The sequence below is a fragment of the Triticum urartu genome, unplaced genomic scaffold, assembly GCF_056163025.1.
Source record: "Triticum urartu cultivar PI428250 unplaced genomic scaffold, HENAU_Tu73 scaffold2, whole genome shotgun sequence".
Lineage (NCBI taxonomy): Eukaryota > Viridiplantae > Streptophyta > Magnoliopsida > Poales > Poaceae > Triticum > Triticum urartu.
The window spans coordinates 3,532,347-3,547,849 of record NW_028260368.1 but is presented as its reverse complement, the minus strand read 5'-3'; the positions used below and the strand labels follow the sequence as shown (position 1 = coordinate 3,547,849).

The 15,503-nt window shown below is 37.4% G+C and overlaps 3 non-coding genes across 3 annotated transcripts; 2 read left to right on the top strand and 1 right to left on the bottom strand.

Moving 5' to 3' along the window:
- Window positions 1-3,940: 3,940 nt before the first annotated feature.
- Window positions 3,941-4,013, top strand: TRNAT-UGU (transfer RNA threonine (anticodon UGU)). Its single transcript has one exon. It is a non-coding gene; the product is annotated as a tRNA-Thr (tRNA).
- A 1,219-nt stretch (window positions 4,014-5,232) lies between these two features.
- TRNAS-GGA (transfer RNA serine (anticodon GGA)) lies at window positions 5,233-5,319 on the bottom strand. Its single transcript has one exon. It is a non-coding gene; the product is annotated as a tRNA-Ser (tRNA).
- Window positions 5,320-13,938: 8,619 nt separating this feature from the next.
- On the top strand, window positions 13,939-14,010 carry TRNAR-UCU (transfer RNA arginine (anticodon UCU)). The gene has a single exon. It is a non-coding gene; the product is annotated as a tRNA-Arg (tRNA).
- The last annotated feature ends 1,493 nt before the right edge of the window (window positions 14,011-15,503 follow it).

Below are 15,503 nucleotides of genomic sequence, written 5' to 3'. Positions count from 1 at the left end.
TAATAGCAAGCCTTATTCCTATTTTGGCATTTTCGATTTCAGGACTTTTAGCCCCGGTTAGTGAAGGACCAGAGAAGCTTTCTAGTTATGAATCGGGTATAGAACCCATGGGAGGGGCTTGGGTACAATTCCGAATACGCTATTATATGTTTGCGCTCGTTTTTGTTGTTTTTGATGTGGAAACCGTCTTTCTATACCCTTGGGCAATGAGTTTCGACGTATTGGGTGTATCCGTTTTTATCGAAGCTTTGATTTTCGTGCTTATCTTAGTTGTTGGTTTAGTTTATGCATGGCGAAAAGGAGCCTTGGAATGGTCTTAACTGAATATTTAGACAAAAAAAAAGAAGGAAAAGATTCTATTGAGACAGTTATGAATTTGATTGAGTTTCCCTTACTTGACCAAACAAGTTCCAATTCTGTTATTTCAACTACACCAAATGATCTTTCGAATTGGTCAAGACTCTCCAGTTTATGGCCCCTTCTATACGGTACCAGTTGTTGTTTCATTGAATTTGCTTCATTAATAGGCTCACGATTCGACTTTGATCGTTATGGATTGGTACCAAGATCAAGTCCTAGGCAAGCAGACCTAATTTTAACAGCCGGTACGGTAACAATGAAAATGGCTCCCTCTTTAGTGAGATTATACGAGCAAATGCCTGAACCAAAATACGTCATTGCTATGGGAGCCTGTACTATTACAGGGGGAATGTTCAGTACGGATTCCTATAGTACTGTTCGGGGAGTTGATAAGTTAATTCCTGTGGATGTCTACTTGCCGGGCTGCCCACCTAAACCGGAGGCAGTTATAGATGCCCTAACAAAACTTCGTAAGAAGATATCGCGAGAAATAGTTGAGGATCAAACTCTATCTCAAAATAAAAATAGATGTTTTACTACCAGTCACAAGCTTTATGTTAGGCGCAGTACTCATACAGGAACTTATGAGCAAGAATTGCTCTATCAATCACCATCTACATTAGATATATCTTCTGAAACTTTTTTCAAATCCAAAAGTTCAGTACCTTCCTACAAATTAGTGAATTAGGAGAGGGGCTCTTTTGTGTAGAAAAATAAAAAGCAGGGCAATCTTTCAAACTTGCATCCGAAATGTGAAATATTTATACAAAGAGGGAGAGATGAAGACAATGCAGCAGGGTTGGTTATCTAATTGGCTAGTCAAACATGAGGTGGTTCATAGATCTTTGGGCTTTGATCACCGAGGAATAGAGACTTTACAAATAAAAGCAGGGGATTGGGATTCCATTGCTGTCATTTTATATGTATATGGTTACAATTATTTACGCTCCCAATGTGCTTATGATGTAGCACCCGGTGGATCTTTAGCTAGCGTGTATCATCTTACGAGAATACAATATGGTATAGATAATCCAGAAGAAGTCTGCATAAAAGTCTTTGCCCAAAAGGATAATCCTAGAATTCCGTCTGTCTTCTGGATTTGGAGAAGTGCCGATTTTCAAGAACGCGAATCTTATGATATGGTGGGAATCTCTTATGATAATCATCCGCGCCTTAAACGTATCCTAATGCCTGAAAGTTGGATAGGCTGGCCCTTACGTAAGGATTATATAACCCCCAATTTTTATGAAATACAAGATGCTCATTGAATGATAAGAAATTCATGCTCACTTATACAACACAACTCCAGATTTTATTCAAGTCAAGGAATATTTTTAGGTTCTTTTCCTAGATGAAACGGAATACCTATTTATAATTAATTCCTAATTATACAAAAGCATTCCAGATAGACTGAGCAAAAAAAGGGTTTCATTTGGATTCCCCTATTTTGAAAATCGCATATTAATTTCCTTCATATGAACAGAAAAATAGGATGACTCAAAGAAGTTCTCTACCAGGAACTTTGTACCGCGCACATTACTTAGCACAACTAGGAAAATAAGATAAGATAAAGATAAGCAAGACTAAAAAAATATTCGTCGGAATAGCGGAATACAAAATTAAGAAACGCAAAAAAATAAAGGGGAATCTCACCCCCTTCTTTATCATAAAGAAAAGATATATTTTAAAACTTCTTTAAAAAGAAAAAGAAGTGCCTCTATATTTATATTATAGATTTATCCACTTAGATGAATAAATATTATTAATGAATATGTATCACAATCCATCTCGAGGTATTTGGATCAATACCTATTCGGTGGATCTTTTTTTTTTTTTTCTCTGCCAGGAACCAGATTTGAACTGGTGACACGAGGATTTTCAGTCCTCTGCTCTACCAACTGAGCTATCCTGACCTTTTCTTGTGCATCATCCTAGTAGAGTATTTGTATCTATGTCAATTAAAAGGACTAAAAATTAATTAAAGTATTTCAAATTTTAAATTTGAAAATGGGGGGGGTAGTCCTATGCATTGTGCATGGTTTACTTAAATAAAACTTAAAAATAGAGTGAATAACCAAGATTTCTTGCCGATACTCTAATAAAAAAGAAATCTATTCAATGAATAGGATAAGATCCATTGAGTTCTCTTCGCATTCCTTTGTGAAAGAGTAGAATGAGAAAGCTAATGAATCTTAAACCCATTGCATTGATAAAAAGAAAAAAAAGTGCATTGATAAAAAGAAAAAAAAAAAGAGGATAAATAATAATAATATAGTATAGTTAGGGAATAAAAGAGGATTTGGGGATAGAGGGACTTGAACCCTCACAACTTATAAAGTCGACGGATTTTCCTTTTACTAGAAATTTCATTGTTGTCAGTATTGACATGTAGAATGGGACTCTCTCTTTGTCCTCGTCCGATTAATCCACTTTTTTAAAGATCTCGAAAACTTTGAATTTTAATTGAAGAATTTGATTATTCAATATTCGATTGGAGTGGATTCACAATAATGAAAAAAAAAAATTATGATATGAGTTTTTTATTTCATAATCATTATCATTTCTAATTTCATTTTTAAAAAAGATAAAGAACCTATATTATAATTAGAATATAATATGAGTTCTGTGATTAATCGTTTGCTATGTCAGTATCTATACGTGTTTATTAAATGTATAAGGTATAAAACCCCTCTTTCTCTAATTTAGAACTAGAAGGAATTCCACTAACAACACAACGTAATTAACTCGATTCGTTAGAACAGCTTCCATTGAGTCTCTGCACCTATCCTTTTCCTTTGTATTCTAGTTCGAGAACCCCTTGTTTTCTCAAAACACGGATTTGGCTCAGGATTGCCCTTTTTTAATTCCAGGGTTTCTCTGAATTTGGAAGTTACCACTTAGCAGGTTTCCATACCAAGGCTCAATACAATCAAGTCCGTAGCGTCTACCGATTTCGCCATATCCCCATTTCCCTCTTCTTTGAGACCAGGATTCCTTGTGTAATTTCATCCATCTCTTAGTTTTTTTTTTGAATCATTGAGTTCATCACTCAACGTAGTCTAGCAGTTCAGTTCGACTCTATTTGAGAGACCTCGCTTGCTTATTGCAATTCAGAATTGAATTGATTCTATCCTTGATGTATTTGCAATTCAATCCGAATCAATATATCCAAAAGTTTTTATCTCCCCCACCTCCCGTCTTACTTTTTTATAGTATTCAAAATTATACTATAACGCTTGATATTTATTCTTTTTTTCTAATCAGAATTAGCAATTTTATTTACTCTGACTCTATGTTCCCCTTAGTGAAATATTAATCCTCAAATTATTAACAAATAATAAAGTCTATAATGATCGAATGAAAATACCAATAAATTCTATAATTTTATTTTTTAATATCCTATAGTTAAGCATATCAAGCTAACTTTATCTTTAAGAAGTTTTAGTATTTTTTTATTTTTATAAGTATAACTTCAAATTTAGAACTAGTTAATAGCTAAGATTAATAACTAATATCTGAGATTTTACGGATTTCCTATACTATACCTATTTCTATTTGTTACACTATTTCCGTTATGTAAGCCCACTTAGCTCAGAGGTTAGAGCATCGCATTTGTAATGCGAGGGTCATCGGTTCAAATCCGATAGTCGGCTTTTTTTTCTCTATCGATGTTCTACGAACAAGAATCTCTTTTTTTCCGAATTAAATGGAGAATCCAGGATCTTTTATGTTTTTTACCTTACAATTTTGCTAGATACAAAACAATAAAATAAATAATATATATACAAAAAAAAAAGATTTTGATGAAATTCCATTTTTTGGGGTACTTTAGTTGATTTTACTCTGTTTATCCTGTAGTTTAATTCAGTTTTAATTTCGATGTATTCTGTAATGTAAATACAATGAAATTAATTGTGTAAAATGAAATTTCAATAAAATAAAAAAAGGAGTCTTCATGTCCCGTTATCGAGGACCTCGTTTAAAAAAAATACGCCGTCTGGGAGCTTTACCAGGACTCACTAGAAAAACACCTAAATCCGGAAGTAATCTTAAAAAAAAATTCAATTCTGGGAAAAAGGAGCAATATCGTATTCGTCTTCAAGAAAAACAGAAATTGCGTTTTCATTATGGTCTGACAGAACGACAATTACTTAGATATGTACATATCGCTGGAAAAGCAAAAAGGTCAACAGGCCAGGTTTTACTACAATTACTTGAAATGCGTTTGGATAATATCCTTTTTCGATTGGGTATGGCTTCAACCATTCCTGGGGCCCGCCAATTAGTCAACCATAGACATATTTTAGTTAATGGTCGTATAGTCAATATACCAAGTTTTCGTTGCAAACCCCGAGATATTATTACTACGAAAGATAACCAAAGATCAAAAGGTCTGGTTCAAAATTATATTGCTTCATCGGACCCGGGGAAATTGCCAAAGCATTTGGCGATTGACACGTTGGAATATAAAGGACTAGTAAATAAAATCCTAGATAGGAAGTGGGTCGGTCTCAAAATAAATGAGTTGTTAGTTGTAGAATATTACTCTCGTCAGACTTGAACTTAACGAAAAAAGGAAAGGTTCATAGAATTTTCTTCCCCTTCCCCTTTCCCCGAACTAAATCGCCCTAAGACCATTACCATTAATTTGTATTTTCCCATCAACTAGCTAAAATTGATTAACCCTAGGATTAGGATCCTTTTTTCTTTTTTCCTCTATGTGTATTTTACATACCACAGTAATTTGCTATAGAGAATTTCTAATTTCTATTAAATCAAAATAAGATAATATAAGATATTATATTATTGCTGGAAAAAATTGTTATTTGATTTGATACATTGTGATCCTTAACGTTGATGAATTAAGAAAAACGGAAAGAGAGGGATTCGAACCCTCGGTAAACAAAAGTCTACATAGCAGTTCCAATGCTACGCCTTGAACCGCTCGGCCATCTCTCCTACATAACTTATTATGGAAAATAAACTGAGTGAATAGCGAGTTTTCTTATTCCTGCAGTACAGGTACAACCGCAACCACTCGGGGGTTCCATAGTTCTATTGGAAAAATTCCTTTTGATCTAAGTGGAAGGATACAGGATTTTTTACTAGAAATTGCGCTCGCTATAAAATAAAAGTTTTAATTTGGGTTTTCCCGCAACTAAAGAAAAAGAAAATGGAAGAATTCTTCTTATTGCATAATAAAATAAAGAAACCTTAGAATTCCGTTTGCATAAGATACGCTACACCATACTATCGAAATCAAAAATAGGGTATGAGACAATTAATAACTTTGAAAACACGAAATAGTTGATAACATAAGTTGTTGTTCAGAAATAGGAAAGTGGAATGAAATCCAGTCTTAGTCAAATATTTCATATCTCTTCGTGTCCAAGCAGAAGGAAAAGGATACAATTTGAGCTGAGCGGAAAATCCATATCTCTCTTATCCATTTAAAGCATATGGATTTAGAGTAGAGCATATGGATCAATCTATTTATAATTATAAGAATCGAATGTGTTTGTTTTTATGTTATTTTGTGAAGGAATGAAAACAATTCTATATAGAATGGGTTGGGAATTATGCCTAGATCCCGTGGAAATGGAAATTTCATTGATAAGACCTCCTCAATTGTAGCCAATATTTTATTGCGAATAATTCCGACAACCTCAGGAGAAAAAAAGGCATTTACTTATTATAGAGATGGTGCGATTTGACTCTTTTTTTTGCTTTTTTTTAGCCCTACCTATACCTCAGTCTTACGAAAAAGAGAGGGGGGTTGGCATAGAGAGAACCAAATTTGTAAAGCAAACAAACCCACGCTTCGGGAAGGTGAGGCGAACTAACAATTCCTTCCGTCGTGTATCCTCGATTGATGCGGCTTCAGATACTTCAATTGTAGATTTGAGTATTGAGCGAAAGGTTACACCTACAGGATATGGTATGGTATGGATTACAGGCCAATCCTACTCTATTAGTATCCGTAGGCAGCATAGGGGAGAAAAGCACTACACCTAGAAATAGGAATCAACAAGAGAAAAACTTTGTTAGAAATTACCCCTTTCCTGATCGGTATCAGGGCTGGGAAGAATGGTTGGGATAACAAACAACCATCAGGTTTGTACTTTGGATACCCCTATAACCATCAAAGATCGTTGAAGTAGCTAATTCCTCTAAATAGGAGGCGTTGAGAACAAAGAAATTATTGGAGCTATCGTTTTCCTCTAGCATTAATAGAATTCATTGGTGTTAAGAAAAACCTCTTGTGGGAAGGTTGGCTAGAGATTTCTTGGAAAAATACCAGCCCCTTTCGGTTCATAATGAGACGGGACTAATTCTATTTTGATTCTATAGATTATTTCGCTTAGTACTATTATGTACAGAAGGGAGGAGCCGTATGAGATGAAAACCTCATGTACGGTTTTGGAACGGAGATTTTTTGAATAGAATGAACGACCGTAACGGATGTTGGCTCAATCCGAAGGAAATTATGCGGAAGCTTTGCAAAATTATTATGAAGCTACGCGACTAGAAATCGATCCCTATGATCGAAGTTATATACTCTATAACATAGGCCTTATACACACAAGCAATGGAGAGCATACAAAGGCTTTGGAATATTATTTCCGGGCACTAGAACGAAACCCCTTCTTACCGCAAGCTTTTAATAATATGGCCGTGATCTGTCATTACGTGCGACTATCTCCACTATAGAAAGAAAAAAAAAAAAGAGAGGATCAAATTTTCTAGTAAATACTAGAAAAAAAGGGCTTTCTACATAGGGATCGTAAAAACAACGATTTTTCCCTATCAGCTGTAGGAAGGAAGGACACTTCACGAGAATCAAAAAACGAAGAAAGTATGGCCTATACTACTACTCTATGGATAAAGTTTCTCAAATTGATAGAGAAAGCACCGTAAAGATCAATTAGTGAGCGACTGGGTCGATACAACTAAAAAAAACTGCTTACTTATCCCATGATATGGGGCAAAATTTAGGAATCCGCTTATGTAATAGAGCCGATCCACTAAGGGATTAAGCAGCGGTGTAGTATCAGATCCCAAAGATAGTAAGTTCTTTTTTCTTTCTTATGGAAAAAAGTCTTTTTCAAGGATTCTATAGAGATTTCATATATGAAACCGGGATAGTTACCTCTCAGAAAATTTGAACGAAGGCTCTATATCTATCTATGCTTCATTCTTCTGAAGGTGGGAAAAAAGATCAAACTGATTATTGATAAAAATTAGGGTTTGAAACTTAGGTAATTAATTTCTTCTGCTTAACCCAAGAACAAATTGGATCGATTTTTGATAAATCGAATTCAGTTAAGATAGGGGAAATTCAGATAGCAATTTCTGAGCCGTATGAGGTAGGAAACTCTCAAGTACGGTTCTAAGGGAAGGAACTTCCTATTCCGACCGAGGAGAACAGGCCATTCTACAGGGTGATTCGGAAATTGCGGAAGCTTGGTTTGATCAAGCTGCTGAATATTGGAAACAAGCTATAGCGCTTACTCCGGGAAATTATATTGAAGCACAGAACTGGTTGAAGATTACGAAGCGCTTTGAATTTGAATAAGACCATGCTCCTTCTTTTTCATAAAATGGGTGGTTTGGTTGTTGATCCATTAATCAAATAAATTAGGTCGTAAGATCGAATCAAGAATTTCATTATATCCATTTCTTATACCTTCTATTTTATATGATATTTCATAAGAATAAACCATAGGGATAGGGTCTAGAATAGAAGTAATAAAGTGAATAAAAAGAGGGGGCAATCTAAATATTGCTAATATATTAGGACCATCTTATTAATAATTCTAATGAGTTATCTTGGAATTTAGAATCAAATAAAAAACCCTATATTATGCTCAAGGAAAGTAGATATAGATAGGAGCTTATGCCCTCAAAAAAAATACACTAGTTTCTTAAATTAAAAATAAAAAAGATTTTTTTCTTACGTCGAGAAATATTTGTTTTTCAAGATAAACAATGTCCGTTAGGCACCTAATCTTTATGTCATAATAGACCCGAACACTTGCCTCGGATTGACTTCAATATATAATTGCTCCAGTGAATAACTAAAAAAAAAATAGAAGGATGGTAGATAGTAAAGAAAAGAACTAATCACAATATCTATCTTTCAAAATCTATCTTTCAAAATCTATCTTTCAAAATATATATCTTTCAAAGATTCACTAAAAAGACAGTTGGCGGGTCTCTTTGTATGTCTTGTCCGGAAAGAGGAGGACTTAATGATTATTCGTTCGCCGGAACCAGAAGTAAAAATTGTTGTGGATAGGGATCCTGTAAAAACATCTTTTGAGGAATGGGCCAGACCCGGCCATTTCTCAAGAACACTAGCTAAGGGCCCTGATACTACCACTTGGATCTGGAACCTACATGCTGATGCTCACGATTTCGATAGTCATACTGGTGATTTGGAGGAGATTTCTCGAAAAGTCTTTAGTGCTCATTTCGGGCAACTTTCCATTATCTTTCTTTGGTTGAGTGGCATGTACTTTCATGGCGCCCGTTTTTCCAATTATGAAGCATGGCTAAGTGATCCTACTCACATTGGACCCAGTGCTCAGGTAGTTTGGCCTATAGTAGGGCAAGAAATATTGAATGGTGATGTAGGCGGGGGTTTCCGAGGAATCCAAATAACCTCTGGTTTTTTTCAGCTTTGGCGAGCATCTGGAATAACTAGTGAATTACAACTCTATTGTACTGCAATTGGTGCATTGATTTTTGCAGCGTTAATGCTTTTTGCTGGTTGGTTCCATTATCACAAAGCCGCTCCCAAATTGGCCTGGTTCCAAGATGTAGAATCCATGTTGAATCACCACTTAGCGGGATTATTAGGACTTGGGTCTCTTTCTTGGGCGGGGCACCAAATTCATGTATCTTTACCAATTAACCAATTTCTTGACGCTGGGGTGGATCCTAAAGAGATACCACTTCCTCATGAATTTATCTTGAATCGGGACCTTTTGGCTCAACTTTATCCTAGTTTTGCCGAAGGAGCAACCCCTTTTTTCACTTTAAATTGGTCCAAATACGCAGAATTTCTGACTTTTCGCGGAGGACTAGATCCAGTAACCGGTGGTCTCTGGCTGACCGATATTGCGCACCATCATTTAGCTATTGCTATTCTTTTCCTAATCGCAGGTCATATGTATAGGACCAATTGGGGTATTGGCCATGGACTTAAAGATATTTTGGAGGCTCACAAGGGCCCATTTACAGGACAAGGCCATAAGGGTCTTTATGAAATCTTAACAACGTCATGGCATGCTCAATTATCTCTTAACCTAGCTATGCTAGGCTCTACAACCATTGTTGTAGCTCATCATATGTATTCTATGCCTCCCTATCCATACCTAGCTACTGACTATGGTACACAACTTTCCTTGTTCACACACCACATGTGGATTGGCGGATTTCTAATAGTCGGTGCTGCTGCACATGCAGCAATTTTTATGGTAAGAGACTATGATCCAACTACTCGATACAACGATCTATTAGATCGCGTCCTTAGACACCGCGATGCAATCATATCCCACCTTAACTGGGTATGTATATTTCTAGGTTTTCACAGTTTTGGCTTGTACATTCATAATGATACCATGAGTGCTTTAGGCCGTCCACAAGATATGTTTTCGGATACTGCCATACAATTACAACCTATCTTTGCTCAATGGGTACAAAATATCCATGCTACTGCGCCTGGCGTAACAGCTCCTGGTGCAACAACAAGTACTAGCTTAACGTGGGGAGGCGGCGAGTTAGTAGCAGTAGGTGGCAAAGTGGCTTTGTTACCTATTCCATTAGGAACCGCAGATTTTTTAGTCCATCACATTCATGCATTTACCATACATGTGACTGTATTAATACTTTTGAAAGGTGTTTTATTTGCTCGGAGTTCCCGTTTGATACCCGATAAAGCAAATCTAGGTTTTCGCTTTCCTTGCGATGGGCCTGGCCGAGGGGGAACATGTCAAGTATCCGCCTGGGATCATGTTTTCTTAGGTTTATTCTGGATGTACAATGCAATTTCGGTAGTCATTTTCCATTTCAGTTGGAAAATGCAGTCGGATGTTTGGGGTACTATAAGTGATCAAGGGGTGGTAACTCATATTACAGGGGGAAACTTTGCACAGAGTTCCATTACGATTAATGGGTGGCTTCGAGATTTCTTGTGGGCACAGGCATCGCAAGTCATTCAGTCTTATGGTTCTTCATTATCTGCATATGGTCTTTTTTTCTTAGGTGCTCATTTTGTCTGGGCCTTCAGTTTAATGTTTTTATTCAGCGGCCGTGGTTATTGGCAAGAACTCATTGAATCTATCGTTTGGGCTCATAACAAATTAAAAGTTGCTCCTGCTACTCAGCCTAGAGCCTTGAGCATTATACAAGGACGCGCTGTAGGAGTAACCCATTACCTTCTGGGTGGAATTGCCACGACATGGGCATTCTTCTTAGCGAGAATTATTGCAGTAGGATAGTGGCTAGGAGGATTTGAAAGGCATTATGGAATTAAGATTTCCCAGGTTTAGCCAAGGCTTAGCTCAGGACCCCACTACTCGTCGTATTTGGTTTGGTATTGCTACCGCACATGATTTCGAAAGTCATGATGATATTACTGAAGAACGTCTTTATCAGAACATTTTTGCTTCTCACTTTGGGCAATTAGCAATAATCTTTCTATGGACGTCCGGAAATCTGTTTCATGTAGCTTGGCAAGGAAATTTTGAATCATGGATACAGGATCCTTTACACGTAAGACCTATTGCTCATGCGATTTGGGATCCTCATTTTGGTCAACCCGCTGTGGAAGCCTTTACTCGAGGAGGTGCTGCTGGTCCAGTGAATATTGCTTATTCTGGAGTTTATCAGTGGTGGTATACAATAGGATTACGCACCAATGAGGATCTTTATACTGGAGCTCTTTTTCTATTATTTCTTTCTACGCTGTCCTTAATAGCGGGTTGGTTACATCTACAACCCAAATGGAAACCAAGCCTTTCGTGGTTCAAAAACGCGGAATCTCGTCTCAATCATCATTTGTCAGGACTTTTCGGGGTAAGTTCTTTGGCTTGGACAGGACATTTAGTTCATGTTGCTATTCCCGCATCCAGGGGGGAGTACGTTCGATGGAATAATTTCTTAGATGTATTACCCTATCCCCAGGGGTTGGGACCCCTTTTGACGGGTCAATGGAATCTTTATGCCCAAAACCCTGATTCGAGTAATCATTTATTTGGTACCGCTCAAGGAGCGGGAACTGCCATTCTAACTCTTCTTGGGGGATTCCATCCACAAACACAAAGTTTGTGGCTGACCGATATGGCTCACCATCATTTAGCTATTGCATTTATTTTTCTCATTGCCGGTCACATGTATCGAACTAACTTCGGAATTGGGCACAGTATTAAAGATCTTTTAGAAGCGCATACTCCTCCGGGGGGTCGATTAGGGCGTGGGCATAAGGGCCTTTATGACACAATCAACAATTCGATTCATTTTCAGTTAGGTCTTGCTCTAGCTTCTTTAGGGGTTATTACTTCCTTAGTAGCTCAACATATGTACTCTTTACCTCCTTATGCATTCATAGCACAAGACTTTACTACTCAAGCTGCTTTATATACTCATCACCAATATATTGCAGGGTTCATCATGACAGGGGCTTTTGCTCATGGAGCTATTTTTTTCATTAGGGATTACAATCCGGAACAGAATGAGGATAATGTATTGGCAAGAATGTTAGACCATAAAGAAGCTATCATATCTCATTTAAGTTGGGCTAGCCTCTTTCTAGGATTCCATACCTTGGGCCTTTATGTTCATAACGACGTCATGCTTGCTTTTGGTACTCCAGAAAAGCAAATCTTGATCGAACCTATATTTGCCCAATGGATACAATCTGCTCATGGCAAGACGACATATGGGTTCGATATACTCTTATCTTCAACGAATGGCCCCGCTTTCAATGCGGGTCGAAGCCTATGGTTGCCCGGATGGTTGAATGCTGTTAATGAGAATAGTAATTCGCTTTTCTTAACAATAGGACCTGGGGATTTCTTGGTTCATCATGCTATTGCTCTAGGTTTGCATACAACTACATTGATTTTAGTAAAGGGCGCTTTAGATGCACGCGGTTCCAAATTAATGCCAGATAAAAAGGATTTTGGATATAGTTTTCCTTGTGACGGCCCAGGGCGCGGCGGTACTTGTGATATTTCTGCTTGGGACGCATTTTATTTGGCAGTTTTCTGGATGTTAAATACCATTGGGTGGGTTACTTTTTATTGGCATTGGAAACATATCACATTATGGCAGGGCAACGTTTCACAATTTAATGAATCCTCCACTTATTTGATGGGATGGTTAAGAGATTACCTATGGTTAAACTCTTCACAACTTATCAATGGATATAATCCTTTTGGGATGAATAGTTTATCGGTATGGGCGTGGATGTTCTTATTTGGACATCTTGTTTGGGCTACTGGATTTATGTTCTTAATTTCCTGGCGGGGGTATTGGCAGGAATTAATTGAGACTTTAGCATGGGCTCATGAACGCACACCTTTAGCTAATTTAATTCGCTGGAGAGATAAGCCCGTGGCTCTTTCCATTGTGCAAGCAAGATTGGTTGGATTAGCTCACTTTTCCGTGGGTTATATATTCACTTATGCAGCTTTCTTGATTGCCTCAACATCAGGCAAGTTTGGTTAATTTAGTTTGTTTTTTTGTACTGTATCAGCACCTAGTTCATTACTCTTGATAGAGAGGGAGGATCTGCCTTTTTAGATTTCTTTTTCTATTTATTTTTCCATCTAGGATTAGAACCGTATACTTGGTAATAATAGCAACGACACATTATGGCAAAAAAAAGTTTGATTCAGAGGGAGAAGAAGCGGCAGAAATTAGAACAGAAATATCATTTGATTCGTCAATCTTTAAAAAAAAAGATAAGAAGCAAAGTTTCTCCCTTGAGTTTGAGTGAAAAAACGAAAATGCGAGAAAAATTGCAATCCCTACCGCGTAATAGTGCACCTACACGCCTTCATCGACGTTGTTTTTTGACCGGAAGACCTAGAGCTAACTATCGACATTTTGGGCTATCCGGACACGTACTTCGAGAAATGGTTTATGAATGTTTGTTACCGGGTGCAACAAGATCCAGTTGGTAAGGATAAAATACCCTTTCGTATTTGTATGGATTTCTGGAATTGATAATCATAGAGGAGCCCTCTTTACCATTCTGTATAAATGGACTATTCTATTTGTATAGATATTGGTAGAGGGGCGTATCCAACCCTCTTTTATCCACTAGTTACCCCTCTTTAGTTTAAGAGTATAGAGCAGTTTGGTAGCTCATAAGGCTCATAACCTTGGGGTTGCGGGTTCGATTCCCACTACCGCCTCCATACTCCTTCTTTATGATATATGCATGATATAATATATACATCATGCATTTGTATCTGGATTTTTTGATTTCCTAAAAGAGTTTTGGTCTAACAGTTTTTTCTCGGAAGAAGCAAAAAAATAAAAGAAAGAATAAAATATGAAAGAAAAGCGTCCATTGTCTAATGGATAGGACAGAGGTCTTCTAAACCTTTGGTATAGGTTCAAATCCTATTGGACGCAATCTTATTTCTATCTATTCTTTAAATAACTATACTAAACTAAAAACAAAGAAAACTTTTTTGCATGATTCAAATGAAAAAGCTTTCTCAACGATTCCTATTCTACTAACAAGAGTAGACATGCAAAATTTATTTGTTACTGAAGAGAAAACCGTTCCAGCTGTTCCTGAATAGCTTCCTTCAAAAGGATTTCCGCTTGCTCGGTGAATGTCTTGCTAGAAGATATAATTTCTTGGAATTGAGGTTTAGTATCTTTTAGATGTTTACGTAACTCATCCAGAAATTTATTTACCTGTTCAATTTCTAACGAATCAAGATATCCTCTTGTTCCGGTATAAATAGTAGCTATCTGCTCTTCCACTGGGAGAGGATTTGCCTGGGATTGTTTAAGCAATTCCCTTAATCGTCGACCCCTTGCCAATTGATTCTGACTTGTTTTATCGAGAGCAGAGGCGAATTGTGCAAAGGCTTGTAACTCTGCGAATTGCGCTAGTTCCAATTTTGATTTGCCAGCTACTTGTTTCATGGCTTTAATTTGAGCCGCGGATCCTACTCTGGAAACAGAAATACCCACATTAATAGCGGGTCGAATTCCGGCATTGAATAGATCCGCAGATAAGAATATTTGTCCATCTGTAATGGAGATTACATTAGTAGGAATATAGGCGGAAACGTCCTCCAGATTGAGTCTCAACTATTGGTAAAGCGGTCATACTTCCTTCGCCTAAAAGAGAATTTAATTTAGCGGCTCTTTCTAAAAGGCGTGAATGCAAATAAAAAACATCCCCTGGATAAGCCTCACGTCCGGGAGGTCTTCTTAATAGAAGGGACATTTGGCGATAAGCTTGTGCCTGTTTGGAGAGATCATCATAAATTATTAAAGTATGCCGTTCGCGGTACATAAAATACTCAGCCAGGGCTGCTCCCGTATAAGGAGCGAGGTATTGTAATGTAGCAGGTGAATCCGCCATTTCAGCTACTACAATAGTGTATTCCATGGCCCCCTCCTCATGGAAAGTAGTTACTACTTGAGCTACGGAGGATGCTCTTTGACCGATAGCTACATAAACACATATTACACCTTGCCCTTTTTGATTGAGAATTGTATCTGTGGCTACTGCTGTTTTGCCAGTCTGTCTGTCCCCAATAATTAACTCTCGCTGACCGCGCCCTATAGGGATCATCGAATCGATAGCAATAAGCCCTGTTTGAAGAGGTTCGTATACGGAACGCCTGGAAATTATACTTGGAGCAGGAGATTCAATTAAGCGAGATTCGGAAGCTATAATTTCGCCTTTCCCATCAATAGGTTTAGCCAGAGCATTTACAACACGACCCAAGTAAGCCTCACTCACGGGTATCTGAGCAATTCTTCCTGTTGCTTTTACAAAACTTCCCTCTTGTATCATCAACCCATCGCCCATTAATACAATCCCAACATTTTTGGATTCCAAATTCAGAGCAATACCCCTAGTACCTTCTGCAAATTCGACT